The following is a 14,105-nucleotide window of genomic DNA, read 5'->3' on the forward strand; positions in this document are numbered from 1 at the left end:
GGTGAGACACTGGAAGAGGGTGCCCACTTGGAAGTCATGGCCGGCCACGCTCTGGAAGGGTTGGGTGGGACATGGAGCAACCTGGTTTGGTGGGAGGTGTCCCTGCCCGTGCAGGGCATTGGAACAAGATGGTCTTTAAAGTCCCTTCTCCAACCCAAACCATTCTATGATTCTATGCTTTCCCCTCTGGTCTGCCTGGGACAATAAGGCACCAACTTTGTCTCTCAAGTCTTTGTGAGGGTATAAAGTTTTTCCTCCTGCTAGTTGTGGTTGGAAAATTGCAGTTGCTGTTGTAATCAGCAGGAATTGGAGATACTCAGCACCTCTCTAGGCTGACTCTGAAGGGTGGAAAACCTAACTAGGGAGTCTGGAAGTAAGACATCTGAGCCCCTGTAGTGGAACAGAGCGACCAGGTGCCTCTGATCATCAAGAAGTGGGTGTGAGCCGCTATCAACTCCACCTGTGCCCAGCCAGGGCAGGGCCCCTATGGAGCATGTGCAAGACCATGGGGCCAATAAATAGTGAGGCTCACACCCACCGAGGCAGCTCATTCTGGAGTTAGTTGAGAGAGTGGCTGGTTGCTTCCGTAGCAGCAGACCATCTTGCTAGTTCCACGCTGTGGGCAATAGACTCAGACCACATCTTGTGAGTCTATACTACCATATTGACGCTTCGATCTCGGACAAGAGACTCCTTTCCGGCTACATCTGGTGGAGAATGCGGGCATAGACCCCGGTCTAGCCCAAACCTCTGTCGAATCAAGAAGGAACAGGACCTGACCCAGGACAAGCAACAACCGGCTTTCGGGTAGGAGAATCCATTATCCTCCAATTATTACTAAAAATGGGACTCTCCTCCAGCACCCCCTCTGCACAGGGACCTTCCTATTCCCCATCTGCCATCACCGCTCGAGCACTTTGGAGGGAGGTCGGAGACTTACTAAATGAACTCCACGAACAGGAGGTTCAAAAGAGCATAACGGGGGTAGAGGCCACCTGGAAAGTAATGGCTAACGCCCTAGAAGGGGTAAAGAATGAGGCCAGGGCTGCCGTCACCGCAATAGCGGCAATGCCACCAAACAGCAGCTTTTTTAAAACACCGCCTCCTGAGGTAGATACCAGTGTGGTTCCCTCGGCACCCCCACTGCCGCCTGAGGATGAAGGAGCCCAGAAGGCATTCCCTATTCTAAGCGACAACAGCTTCGCCGTCAAGGGCATGAGAGGGAAAGTACATCATACTGTAGCTGAGTTCCTCTCCGACCTTGGTTTAAAGGAAGAAAAGGCTTCAGATAATGTAAAGACATCAACAAGTGGCTCTAGTAGTGATGTAAAACCGTCCCTACTGTTACCTCCCAGCCCAGAAAATAACTGTGACAAAACAGCAGTCACTCCATCGACCATACCCGTTGGGCCAGAATCAACGATAAAAGCACTGCTAGAACAATCCACCCAAGCAATGAAATCCCTGGAGAAAAGAATACTGAACCTAGAACAACGGTCATCATTTAACACTTACCGGGACCCACCCTCCCTCCCCGATGATGATGATGAAGAAAACATACCAGCACCACTGTTGTCAAAGCAAACCAACCAGGGCGTCGGCAAATCCCGACCCGGAAGATGGTCCGGCATCATTCGTGATGCCATCATCGAAGGAGATTGGGAGCCTAACACCATAGCCTACCCTATCCTGTATGACAACAACAGGCCACCCATCTACGAGCAGCATAGCTGGAAGACACTCCAACAGGCGAAAAAGACCCTGAGGGAGGGGGGATTAAGATCGGAAAGCGGCCAAGCCATCTTAGACTGGCTATTCACCGCGGACACCAACTGTCCTCATGATTGCCGGAATCTAGCCAGGTACCTACTTACTCCATCCCAACAGATTGTATGGGTAAAGGAGTGGGAACGCCTGGCCCATATAGAGGCGAACCGCCCGCGTGCAGTCGGTGACCCATTAGCAGGGGTAACCGGTGAAATGCTCACGGGCGCAGGACAGTACGCGGACATACAGGTCCAGCTCCAATTCCCGGCCGTACTACATCATATTACGGCGCGCTTGGCCCGCCAGGCGTTTAACGTAGTCCCAGAGCCTACCCCGCTCCCTTCATTCACCGCTGTGAAACAAGGATTAAACGAGCCATACCAACACTTCGTTGACAGACTCTGGCAGTCTGTCACGGCTCAATCTGAATTAGGGGCCGAACAAAGGGACTCGATGTTCAAACTTTTGGCATTTGAAAACGCCAACCCAAAAATGAAATCGCTATTTTCTACATTACCAAAAACAGCAGGGGTCTCGGACATGCTAGAGGTTGCTGCCAGAGCCACCCAGACGCAGCAGCACCAAGGGATGGCCAATGCTTTTGCTGCCGCCTTAGAGCCCACCCAAAAGCTTCTTGCGGCAGTAGCACAGAAACTCGGTGAAAGAAGAAACCATTTTAAGAAGAGAGGTCGACCGAGAAATTCCATCCCCGTCTGTTATCGTTGCGGGACTTCGGGCCACTCAGCGAGGCAGTGTTCAGCCACCGTCTGGTGTGACCACTGCCAGATGGACAATCACAACACCCGAGCATGTTGGTACAAAAAAAACGGACGGCGCAGCGCGCAAGGCCCCCGCGCCATGACACAAGTGGCAGGGCCAGCGCTTTACAACAACTCCCCGCCCCAGTCACAAGAGGGAGCTTGGGCTTCGATGTCCCCTGCGCAATAGATATAACGTTAGCGACTAACCAAGTTTATCGACTACCGACGGGAATACACGGACCCATACATCGGGAAAATGGCACGGTAGGGGCTCTGTTAATGGGACGTTCCTCCACAGGGATCGCAGGACTTATTGTGCTTCCAGGGGTAATAGATGCAGATTCTACAGGGGAAATAATGATTACATGTTTCACGTTGACGCCTCCCCTGATAATCGAAGCAGGAACCCGGATAGCGCAACTAGTCCTGCTCCCAAAAATGACTATAGGAAAGAACGTCCCAACAGCACGGGGCGATCGAGGCTTTGGATCATCTGGAGGCACTCTAGTAAATTTAGTGCACCAGATGAAGACCAGGCCCATCATCATCATAAAGATGATAGCTGGAAAGGAGATGAAGACGCTTTCCGTGATGATGGACACAGGGGCTGACGTTACGATCATCAACCTCAACGTGTGGCCTCGTCACTGGAAACTTGTTACCGCCCGTGATGCTGTCCAGGGAGTAGGTGGTGGTTCCACTCCCCTTCAGGCCCTAGAACCCGTGCAATTACAGTTTCCCGAAGGTCAAAAGGTAACCGTACGTCCCTATGTATTATCCTTGCCTGGACAACTCGGAGGTTTGATCGGGAGAGAAGTAATGAGTCAACTCGGAGCTGTCCTTTCCATTCCCGAGCCCACCCGATCCCTCCAGAATTTTCAGTAGGGGCCACTGCAAGAGTGCCGCCAACACCCAGACTAAAATGGAAGTCAGACACCCCCGTCTGGGTGGAGCAGTGGCCTTTACAGAGAGAGCGGCTACAAATTGCAAAAAACTTAGTAAAAGAGCAACTGGATGCGGGGCACATCCAACCATCAGTAAGCCCATGGAATACGCCAATATTTGTGGTCCCCAAAAAATCGGGAAAATGGCGATTAATACAAGATCTACGAAAGGTCAACAACCAGATGTGGCCAATGGGCGCCCTCCAACCTGGGCTGCCCTTACTTACGATGCTACCAAGAGACTGGCACCTTCTGGTCATTGACCTTAAAGACTGTTTCTTTAATATTCCCCTTCATCCAGAAGATACAGCGCGCTTCGCGTTCACCATCCCTTCAATCAACAAAAGTGAACCTGCGAAAAGGTACGAATGGGTTGTCCTGCCACAGGGGATGAAAAATTCCCCAACGATATGCCAGATGTACGTGGCCTGGGCATTATCGCCAATCCGCAATGAGATGCCAGATACATTAATATATCACTATATGGACGACATACTGTTTTGCCAAAAAGCCCCATTCCCCGAAGACTTCAGTCAAACAGTGACCAACCGACTAAAGACCAAAGGATTAATAGTGGCTCCAGAAAAAGTGCAAACGAAATCACCTTGGAGCTACTTGGGGTGGAAAGTCACCCACGCGACGGTAAGACCTCAAAAACTGGAAGTAATAAGTTCAATCAAAACCTTGAACGATGCTCAAAAATTAGTGGGTGAACTCCAATGGGTCCGACCCATAATAGGTCTTACCAATTCAGATATCCACCCCTTCTTGTCACTGTTACGGGGCACGCATCCAGGTACATTAGTACACTGGACCGATGACCACACCAAGGCATTAAAGCAGGTCGTCCACAAACTGGCAACCAGCTACGCGGATCGGCGGGATGCCACACAACCCATTGGGATCTGGGTATGCAACCATCCATCATACCCATTCGCGCTACTACTCCAGGACTTCAGCTGGAATAAGGAAAATGGGGAATATTTCCGTGACACCGATAAACGACAACGCGATCAGAGTTCCCTGAGATCGGACTCCATAGCCATCTTGGAATGGCTATTTACATCGCACACGCCACAGAAGGGTATCTGGCAACAGACCGAGATGATAGCGTTCTTAATACGGAAGGGACGACAGCGTTGCCTGGAGGTAGATGGTCAAGAGCCGGGGTGGATCAGCATCCCCATAAAAGCAATTGACTTTGACTGGCTACTGCAACGCTCCGCGCCTCTACAACTTGCCCTATTCGGGTATTCCGGGGAAGTCCGCCATGGAGGCCCAACACATAAGCGTTTACAAACCATCAGCCAGCTTCATTGGATTGAGCGCCCGATCGTGTCAGAGCGCCCAGTGCCTGGCATCACAGTTTTTACCGATGCTGGAAAGAGGTCGAAAACGGCCGCCTGCGTATGGCAGGATAAGGGTCGGTGGAAACAACACCTGATTCCGGGCACTGTGGAGGATAATCTACAGACTCTGGAATTGCTGGCTATTATCTGGGCCCTAACGCAATGGCGACAGGCTCCCCTTAACATTGTCTCCGACTCACAATATGCAGTTGGAGTCGCGAACCGCATTGAGGATGCTATCATCAAGCCAGTACAGAATAAGCGATTACTCGAACTCTTCTTTATGTTACAACGTGTGCTGAAAATCCGGACGGAGCCATGCTGCATCCTGCACATCAGGAGCCATAAAACCTCTCTGGGACTGGGTGAAGGAAATGCAAAGGCTGACTCCCTGGTCAGCCTAGGAATACAGAGCCCGGTAAGCCAGTTTGCGAAGGCTCAGAACAGCCACTCCCTGTTCCATCAGAATGCCAGGGCATTGAAGCGCATGTTCTCCATACCGTGGGAAGACGCGAAAGGAATTGTTAGAGCGTGCCCTCAATGCGCACAATTTGGCCCTGCTCTGGGAATGGGAGTAAACCCACGCGGACTGCAAGCAGGTGAAACTTGGCAAATGGATGTCACCCATGTCCCAGAATTTGGACGTCTGAAATATGTCCATGTAACAGTGGACACCTATTCAGGCATGCTCTGGGCGACAGCTCAAACAGGGGAAAAGGCATTACATGTGGTCCGTCATCTAACCAACTGCTTCGCTGTCATGGGGGTCCCCCAAGTAGTAAAGACTGACAATGCACCCGCCTATACAGGCGGAAAAGTCAAACAATTCTTTGCTACTTGGGGGGTGAAACACATCACAGGAATCCCCCACTCGTCTACAGGCCAGGCGATAGTAGAAAGAGCTCATCGCACCCTGAAGACATATTTGCAAAAACAGAAAGACAGCAAAGACATGGACCCACAGATGCGGCTGAGCAAGGTGCTTTTTACACTAAATTTTCTTAGCCCAAGCCGTGATTCGCATCAACCCCCTGTGCTGTTGCACTACTCATCCCAGAAGATCAATCGAATGCCAGACGTTCAAATTAATTACAAGGATCCATCGACAGGTCAATGGGTAGGGCCCAAACCACTACTGTTCACCGGGAGAGGTTATAGCTGTGTATCCACAGACTCTGGACCTCTCTGGGTACCCAGTAAGTGGACACGCCCTGCCACAAACAGACCTCCAAGAAACAACGATGCAGCATCCGGCAGTTCCAATTGAGCTATTTTGACAAATTTGCCTGGATATTTCATGGACATGACTTTTTTACTTGTTGATTGTGTGCCCCCCCCCCTAAAAAAAAAAAAAAAAAAAAAAAAAAAAAAAAAAAAAAAAAGAAGGTGAGAGGGATTAGCACCTTTTGTATCAAGTTTATTCACAAAAAAAAAAAAAAAAAAAAAAAACCAAAAAACCAAAAAACAAAAAAAAAAAAAAAAAGGGGGGGAAATGTAGTGGAACAGAGCGACCAGGTGCCTCTGATCATCAAGAAGTGGGTGTGAGCCGCTATCAACTCCACCTGTGCCCAGCCAGGGCAGGGCCCCTATGGAGCATGTGCAAGACCATGGGGCCAATAAATAGTGAGGCTCACACCCACCGAGGCAGCTCATTCTGGAGTTAGTTGAGAGAGTGGCTGGTTGCTTCCGTAGCAGCAGACCATCTTGCTAGTTCCACGCTGTGGGCAATAGACTCAGACCACATCTTGTGAGTCTATACTACCATATTGACGCTTCGATCTCGGACAAGAGACTCCTTTCCGGCTACAAGCCCCTGTCACTTCTTTATACCATAGATAAAGCTCTCGTTTCACACGTTTTGCCATGCAAAAAGACCAGCATGGCTTAGCTATTAAGTGGTTTAAACTGCAGCTACCAGGGAGCCAAAATCTTTCACAAACAATAAGCTTGGCAAAATTGAGCTCTGATCTTTCATCAGTCTGATAAATTACCCTCACAAGGAAGACCAGCCCCCTAGTCAGAGGCTCAGGTGTACATCGTATTTAATTGCTTCTGCTATTTACTGGGAGCTGATTGCTGCTTTGGCTTCCAAAGTTGTATGAGGCCCTACCACCTTTTAGATTACAGGAGCTGAGTTGTTTTATGTTGCTACTAGAGGTTCTTGTGGAGTCTGAGTTCCTCCAAGTCTTTTGACTCTTCTGGAAGGCTTCAGTGAGTTTGTACCCAGACTACAAAAGCCAGGGTTTCCTCAGCAACTCTTGTCTCCAATGATGAAATGCTCTCCACAGGCCCTGCCTTCTTCAGTCGGGAAAGACAACGTGTTTGCATGGCAGTGCATGGATGTTTATCAGGTATCCTAAGTTCAGTAAATAAAACTGAGTGGGGCTTTTATTCATATCATCAGCAAGATGAAGACAATTTAAGAGAGTAGGAGAGTGCTTTGCTTCCTACCTTTTGCAATAAATTGGAAATAAAATGTAAATGTCAAGTGGTAATGTGGCAGCGTGCGTGGCAACCAGATGATCAAATGTTATGAAAATGCCAACAGCAGTAAGTCAGAGCTGTGTACTTGTGCACTTGTGTGCCTATAAAGAATCTTCCTTCTCTTCCTAGGACCTAAGTGTAGGCAAAAGTTACTTTCTTCCTTTCCACTTCTTCCCTTGAGTGATAATTATCTTAATAGGATTAACAGATAACAGAGAGCCAATATCAATAGGCAGGCCTGAAATCTCTAGATACTACAATATGCCTTTATAAATATATGCCTTTATATATAGCATGATAACCCGAGTGTTATTAGACTGAATAAAAATGTGACAGACTTTTCAGGCTTTTCAGAAGGCTGAAGTCACTATGAGGAGTGGATATCTGATAAGCATGACATTCTAAGAGGTGCCCTCAGGCTTTGAGATAAAGGTCAGCTATGTTTGTGGGGATTTAGATAAAAAAGTATGTAAGGGGACCTAAGGCCTCCCACCTTAGGATGTTTGTGAGCCCTTGGCATCCACTGGTAAACCTTGAGAGACAAAGAGAAGGCACTCCTAGGCTTTGAGAAAAACTTGTTTGACCCATCATAAGGAAGCAAGCAAATTATTTCACAAGCTATCCAGGCTTTTGTGCTATGTTTTGGTATGGAGTTGCTGACTGCCATTTCCCTGGAGTCATGTTCTCTGGATTATACCATACTGCATTTCTTTCCTTTCTCAAATATTTGTAGAGTGTTACCAGCCCTCAGTCATACATTCTTAATGGTTTTTCTTGTTTTTTATGTTTAATTAGCCTCTCTAGGTCATTACACATTTATTGTTGCATTTGACTGGACTACCTGTATTTTATCAATACCTTTTTGGTCTCACTGTGTTATCTGAAGAGCAATCTCATGAGAGCAGCAACTGTTGCTCCTAGCTCTGGAAGAGCAGCTTTTTATAAAGCAAAGAGATCTATTTTTTTTCCCTTCAAGCCATTTCAAAAAGCCTGCAAACAGCAGAGGACTGATCCACTCAACAAGAAAGGTCTTCTTGTGGTATAGACAGTGTGATTTTTACACATGAGCATGCAGATAGATTTGTGAGCACCTCTGGGCGCTGCTAGACAAAAAGGACTCTAAACATTTTCTCAGGTAGCATGGAGACTATTGGAAAAACCTATATTAAGTGTAATGCAGATGGAATGGGTCCCACTGCACAGCACTGCCCAGTGCAACCACTTTTTGGAAGCATTTATAGGCTGAAAGACAGAACTTGGATAAATACATTGCTTTGTTTAGCTCTTTGTAATTGTTGAATTGATTAAATTCTACTTATGTTCTACCTTGCCCTGCCCCTCCTCCTATATTGACCTTTTTTGTGTGGGATATGTAAACTTTGTTCACCTGAGGGTGATAATCCTGGCCTCCTGCTGCCCACCTGCCTTTAATATCAGCTCATGTGCTGCTTGCCTCCCTCCCATTTTCCCTCTTCCTAAAAAAAGTCCATGATTTTAGCAATTTTTTGTGTTTTTATTTATCACCAAAATAAAGCCAAAGCCCTCCCTGAATCCACTGAGCATAGGGTTTACTTTAGGGCTGGGATCTTTTCTCTTTCTTTTTACAGAAAATACATGCTTATATATGTCACTCGTGTATAAATCCAGTTGGATTCAAATGAAGGTTTGTGTAATGAAAGTACAGTTATCAGTTAACCTAAAAGGGAGATAAAGACCATGAATATTTAACATATTTTTTTAATCTTTCCTCTCCCCTGTGCCTATGCTCCAGGGCTGTACTCTATGGGAGTGACTAGACCTAGGCAGGAGCTGGATTATTCCTCTTGCGAGAAATCCCAGGGATTCCCAAAACTTTTATTTGTTACAAAATAGACTAGAATAAAATAAAAATCAACTACTTTTTGTGTGAAAAATATAAATAAATCTGACAGCATACTTGCCTCCTCTGCCTGGGGGTAGGGAGGCTCTGCAGAGGGATGTGGATAGGCTGGAGCAATTGGCTGAAGCCAGGTGTATGACATTCAACAAGGCCAAGTGTGAGGTCCTGCATTTCGGTCACAACGGTACCATGCAACACTATGGGCTTGGGAAAAAGTGGCTGGAAAGCAGCTTGGTGGAATAGGATCTGGTCCTTTTGGTTGGTTGATAGCAGCTGAACATGAGCCAGCAGTGTGCCCAGGTGGCCAAGAAGGCCGAGAGCATCCTGGCTTGTATCAGAAACAGTGTGGCCATCAGGAGAAGGGAAGTGATGGTGCCCCTGTACTTGGCACTGGTGAGGCAGCACCTTGAGGGCTGTGTTGTGTTGGGCACTTCACTACAAGAGAGGTATTGAGGTGCAGGAGTGAGTCCAAACAAGGGCAATGAAGTTGGTTCTAGAGTTCTTTTCTTATGAGGTAGGCTGGAGTTGTGTGGTCTGGAGAAAAGGAGACTGAGGGGAGACCTTATCGTTCTCTACAACTACCTGAAAGGAGGTTGTAGGGAGAAGGAGACTGGTGTCTTCTCCCAAGTAACAAGCAACAAAACAAGAGCAAATGGCCTCAAGGTGTGCCACGGGAGGTTTAGATTGGGTGTCAGGAAACATTTCTTCACTGAAAGGGTTGTTAGGCAACAACAGGAGACAGAGTCACCATCCCTGTAGGTATTTAAAAGACCTGTGGTTAGGGATGTGGTCTTAGTGGTGGACTTGGCAGTGTGCTGGGCTAACAGTTGTTCTCGATGATCTTAAAGGTCTTTCCCAACCAAAATGATTCTATAATAATCAGGAAACAAAAACAAAATGATTTTGATGGTTTTCTTAATAATTTTGAATGTTTGAATTTTAAAAGGGTGGAAAAGTTCTAGGAGTCTTTTTGCAACAGTAAATGAAGAAGTTATGGTAAAAAAAAAAAAGACCATATGCTAAAAAAATAAAATGGAGCAGATGCTAACTCTAAAGACAGTATTTACATTCCAACTTTCTCTCGAAACAAATCTGCCTCTCCCTTAAAAAAAAAAAAAATTCTGAAGAAAAGTGTGAAGTGGCTGATGTTACTTTTCCCACCTGTGTTTTAGTTTGCCTAGGCCCTCTAAAGAAATCCTCTAGAAATGTTATTGACTACTACATAGTCCATGTGGTCTTCCTTTTCTAAGTCACTGCCATGAGGCCATGGGGAGGGATTTTGTGGGCTGAAGAGCACCCGTGCTGCTGGCTTCAGGCCACGTGAACTCTGTGTTCATGGCATGGGCAGCCACAGCCACCTTGGCATGGTCCTTACTGAGGAGACAGCAGCGTGTTGGCTGGCTTGCTTGCCAAAAAACAGAGAGGGATTGTCTTTTAATGAATGTTATTACTAAAAAGATCAGACATTTTCTCTAAAGGTAGGCTTTGAAATCTAATTATCTTCTTCCACTGAGTTAATGAAGGGAAAATAAACGTAGCCCTCCTCCTTCACTGTCATTGCTGTTTACAATCAAATCATCAGCTACACAGGACTCTGGTGAAATTCTGCTTTCCTGCATTGACTTCCATTTAAATTTTTCATACTAATACAATGACCAGTTGAAGTTACAATGAACTGAAAATAATGAATATAACTGACTAACGGAATTATTATGCCAGCAAAAGGGAGATTTGTTGACAGCACTTCAATCTCTCAAGTCCTTCACTTCAGCCGCATAACCAAGCACTGTCTTAAGCATCCTTCTAGGGTCTCCTGTGTATAAGGATGGTAACCCTTGCAGTGTACACACAGTTCTGCGTATACTACAGCATTCTGTTGCCTTATGTTAAGTGACTTTTTGGCCCCTTTAGTACTGGTCCAATCCTGGCCTGAGCTACACTGTTGCAACTGCACCACCTTCACAAAGTTGCGCCGGTTGCAAATGTGAATCCGCAGCCTGTGTAGTTTTATTCTGTGTAATTGATTTGTTAATAAAAGAGGGGCAGAGATCACTGCATGATCTCTAATTTGCTGGAAGAACTTGGATCCAAAGAGGAACATGGAGCTAAACTGAGAACCTGGAAGTTTTGCCCAGACATCATAGTTGGGAAAGTTAAAGCATCAAAAGTTAAAGCATCAAAATATGTGGGCAGCTGATGCAAGAGAAATTTCTGGAGACCTGAACACTGCTGCTTTCTTCAACAATGCAAATTACTTTTGCTGGCATTTTTGCTGCTCAGTGCCATTTGTACACAATTAATAGTGCCTATGTGTGTAATATAAGCAAAATTGCAGCAGGCAAGAACATATTACTGAGTCTTCTTCCTCTCTCCACTCCCAACAAAGAAATAATGTAAGACATTAGTTTCTCCTTGATGATTTGAAAGCCCAAATAGTGCATTTGTAAATTCTGTGTTTGTTTGTGCGTATTAAATGATAAAATTTGTATTAGGCGGATGTTTACATAATTGTATTTTAGGGATTCATGACTAATTTTATGATTTTTTCCAAAATCCCTGTAGCTTCGATTTTTTTTTTTTTTTTTTTTTTCTTTTTTGAAAGCAAGATTTTTTTAGGGATTAGATTCAGCATCACAGCCTAGGGAATTTTGTGTAATGTGCTTCCTGGCCCACATGTCACAGCTCTGATAGTTCTGTGCTTTGTTGCTTTTTTTTTTCTTTTTGTCAAAAGATTTAAAGTGAATACAGCTGATACCAGACTCAGGCAATAAATGAGTTCAGTGCAGTTGTCCTCTGTCATTAATTTTAGCTGGTAAGATTTTTACCAAAACCTCTCCTCACTGTTCTCTAAACTGCAATTACAATCCTGACTGAGAGTAAATGTTGCCTACCCAAATACTTCTGTATGTTTTTACGTAGACTTAATTTAACATATTGATCTCATTTCACTTGAGGCTAGAAGCAGAACATCTTACATGTTCTCAAATTTTAAAATTAGTTCTGCCAGAATCACTGTGATTAATTTTTAAAGAGAATTTAACTGTCAGAACTAGGGGAACTATCAGAGGGTTTGTCATAATGAAGCTGTTTCTATTCTGCTCTTCCACAACTGATAGGTTTTATCTTAACTAGTTAAACAACACCACTGTGTTGAAAAAGGATCTTTAGAGACAAATAATCTCTTAAGATATTCAGTGTACCAGAATTAGCTCTCTTCTCTAGAAGGCTGAGTATGTGAATATATGCATGTAATTATTTCAGAGGGTTATTTGTCTTATTGCAGTGTTTTACACAGAACTCTTCAACTGTCATTTAATTGGCTTGATACACTTTCTTAGAAAGATTAATAGATTTACAGAGTTCCTAAGAGGATTTAGATACATTACTAATCACAAAGCTAGGAGGCTGCCAGTAGTTAGTTTTTAAAATCCAATTTAACAGTTTAATGAGACTGCAAACATAGTTCTAAAGAGTTTGCTCTCTTTTGTAAAAAGGAAAAAAAATTCTGCCAAAATCTCTGTGAAATGTTGCTCACTGTGTACATGGTACATATGCTGCATATATGACATTAAGTGCAGCGTCTGGCCCTAGGACCTTTTTAAATGGTATGGGGTATACATGATGTGTGCTGTGAATGCATGACCAGCAATGGGCAATTCACAAGGAGAGCCCTCAGCAAGTTGTAGAATGTTTTCCAATCTCTTTGGTCAGCTCTTTGAATAAAAAGTAAAATAAATTATTAATTACGAAGCGGAAGAGCTGTACAATTAAATGTCAAAAACATCGCTCCCTTCTATTGGTTCCTCTGATTGCACTGACACATCCAACCCGGATGGAGTGCAGCATTAGTGGGTTTCTCTGTTGGCACCCACTTCAAAGACAGGCTGGTTCAAGGGGAAAATGGAAAAAGGAAATGGAAATGGATAGGATAAGAAATGGAGTCTTAAAGATTCTAGTTGGAGGCACATCTAGAGCCAATGGTTTAAAAAGAGATGGAAACTTTTAGAGAAAGTGAGATATTTATCAAACTCCTAAAAGGCTGTGCATTCACCTACTCTTTATCTTCCAGCTAGCATCAGCTCTGCCTGGACGTTCCTCAGTTCCCATTTGGAGTAAAGCGCATATTTAGAGGGAAATAATTGTAGCACAATATTTAAAAAAAAACTTTGAGTGATAGAGAAGCTACAGAAAACCTGAGAGCTTATTCTTATACTTGACAGCACGTACAGTAAAAACCTGGCACCTTTGCCTGTCTTCAGATTCCCACCTGCTACACTGAATGGCTCTGTATCTCTAGTCTAATTCTGTATGGCTGGTATTTATAGACAAATATACGTTATTTAGATGTGTAGCAAGCCAGGACTTGATGAAGATACAGAACTCTGGATATGTTTTCCAGTCCTTTCATTGTTCTTACGGCTTTCCATAGAAAGACAAGAACTCTCATCTTGTCTATTAACCTCTATTAACCTCTTCCCACAACTGGATTAGTCAAAGTTCTCTAACAGCACTCACATCTCATTAAAAATATAGAGGCAAAATTGCATCTTTGATGCTGCCCTGTACTCCTCTTTTGCTCGGCTTGGGATTGTGTTATGTCTTCCAGCTGATTGCACTGAAGGTCAGACTCTGCTGATGGTCCCTGGAGATACCCAATTTCTTATCAAAGCTGCTCTTTCCTGGAAGAGAGGCTCTCAGCCTGTGAATCTGCCCTGTTGACTTTGTTTCTAGATGCTTGACTTAATTTTTATTTTTTTTTAATCTTTATATTCAGTTTTGCAAATATCTCTAGCATTGTGCTCTGTCCTTCCAGTTACTCTCCTTCTCCATTCTTCTGATTATTTGCATACTTGAATCATCATCAGGCTTTTCTTTATAGCTCCACATCACTGACAAAGATGTAGTAGAATAAATACCCATG

Source organism: Calypte anna, chromosome 3 (genome assembly GCF_003957555.1).
Source record: "Calypte anna isolate BGI_N300 chromosome 3, bCalAnn1_v1.p, whole genome shotgun sequence".
In the NCBI taxonomy this organism is placed as follows: Eukaryota; Metazoa; Chordata; class Aves; order Apodiformes; family Trochilidae; genus Calypte; species Calypte anna.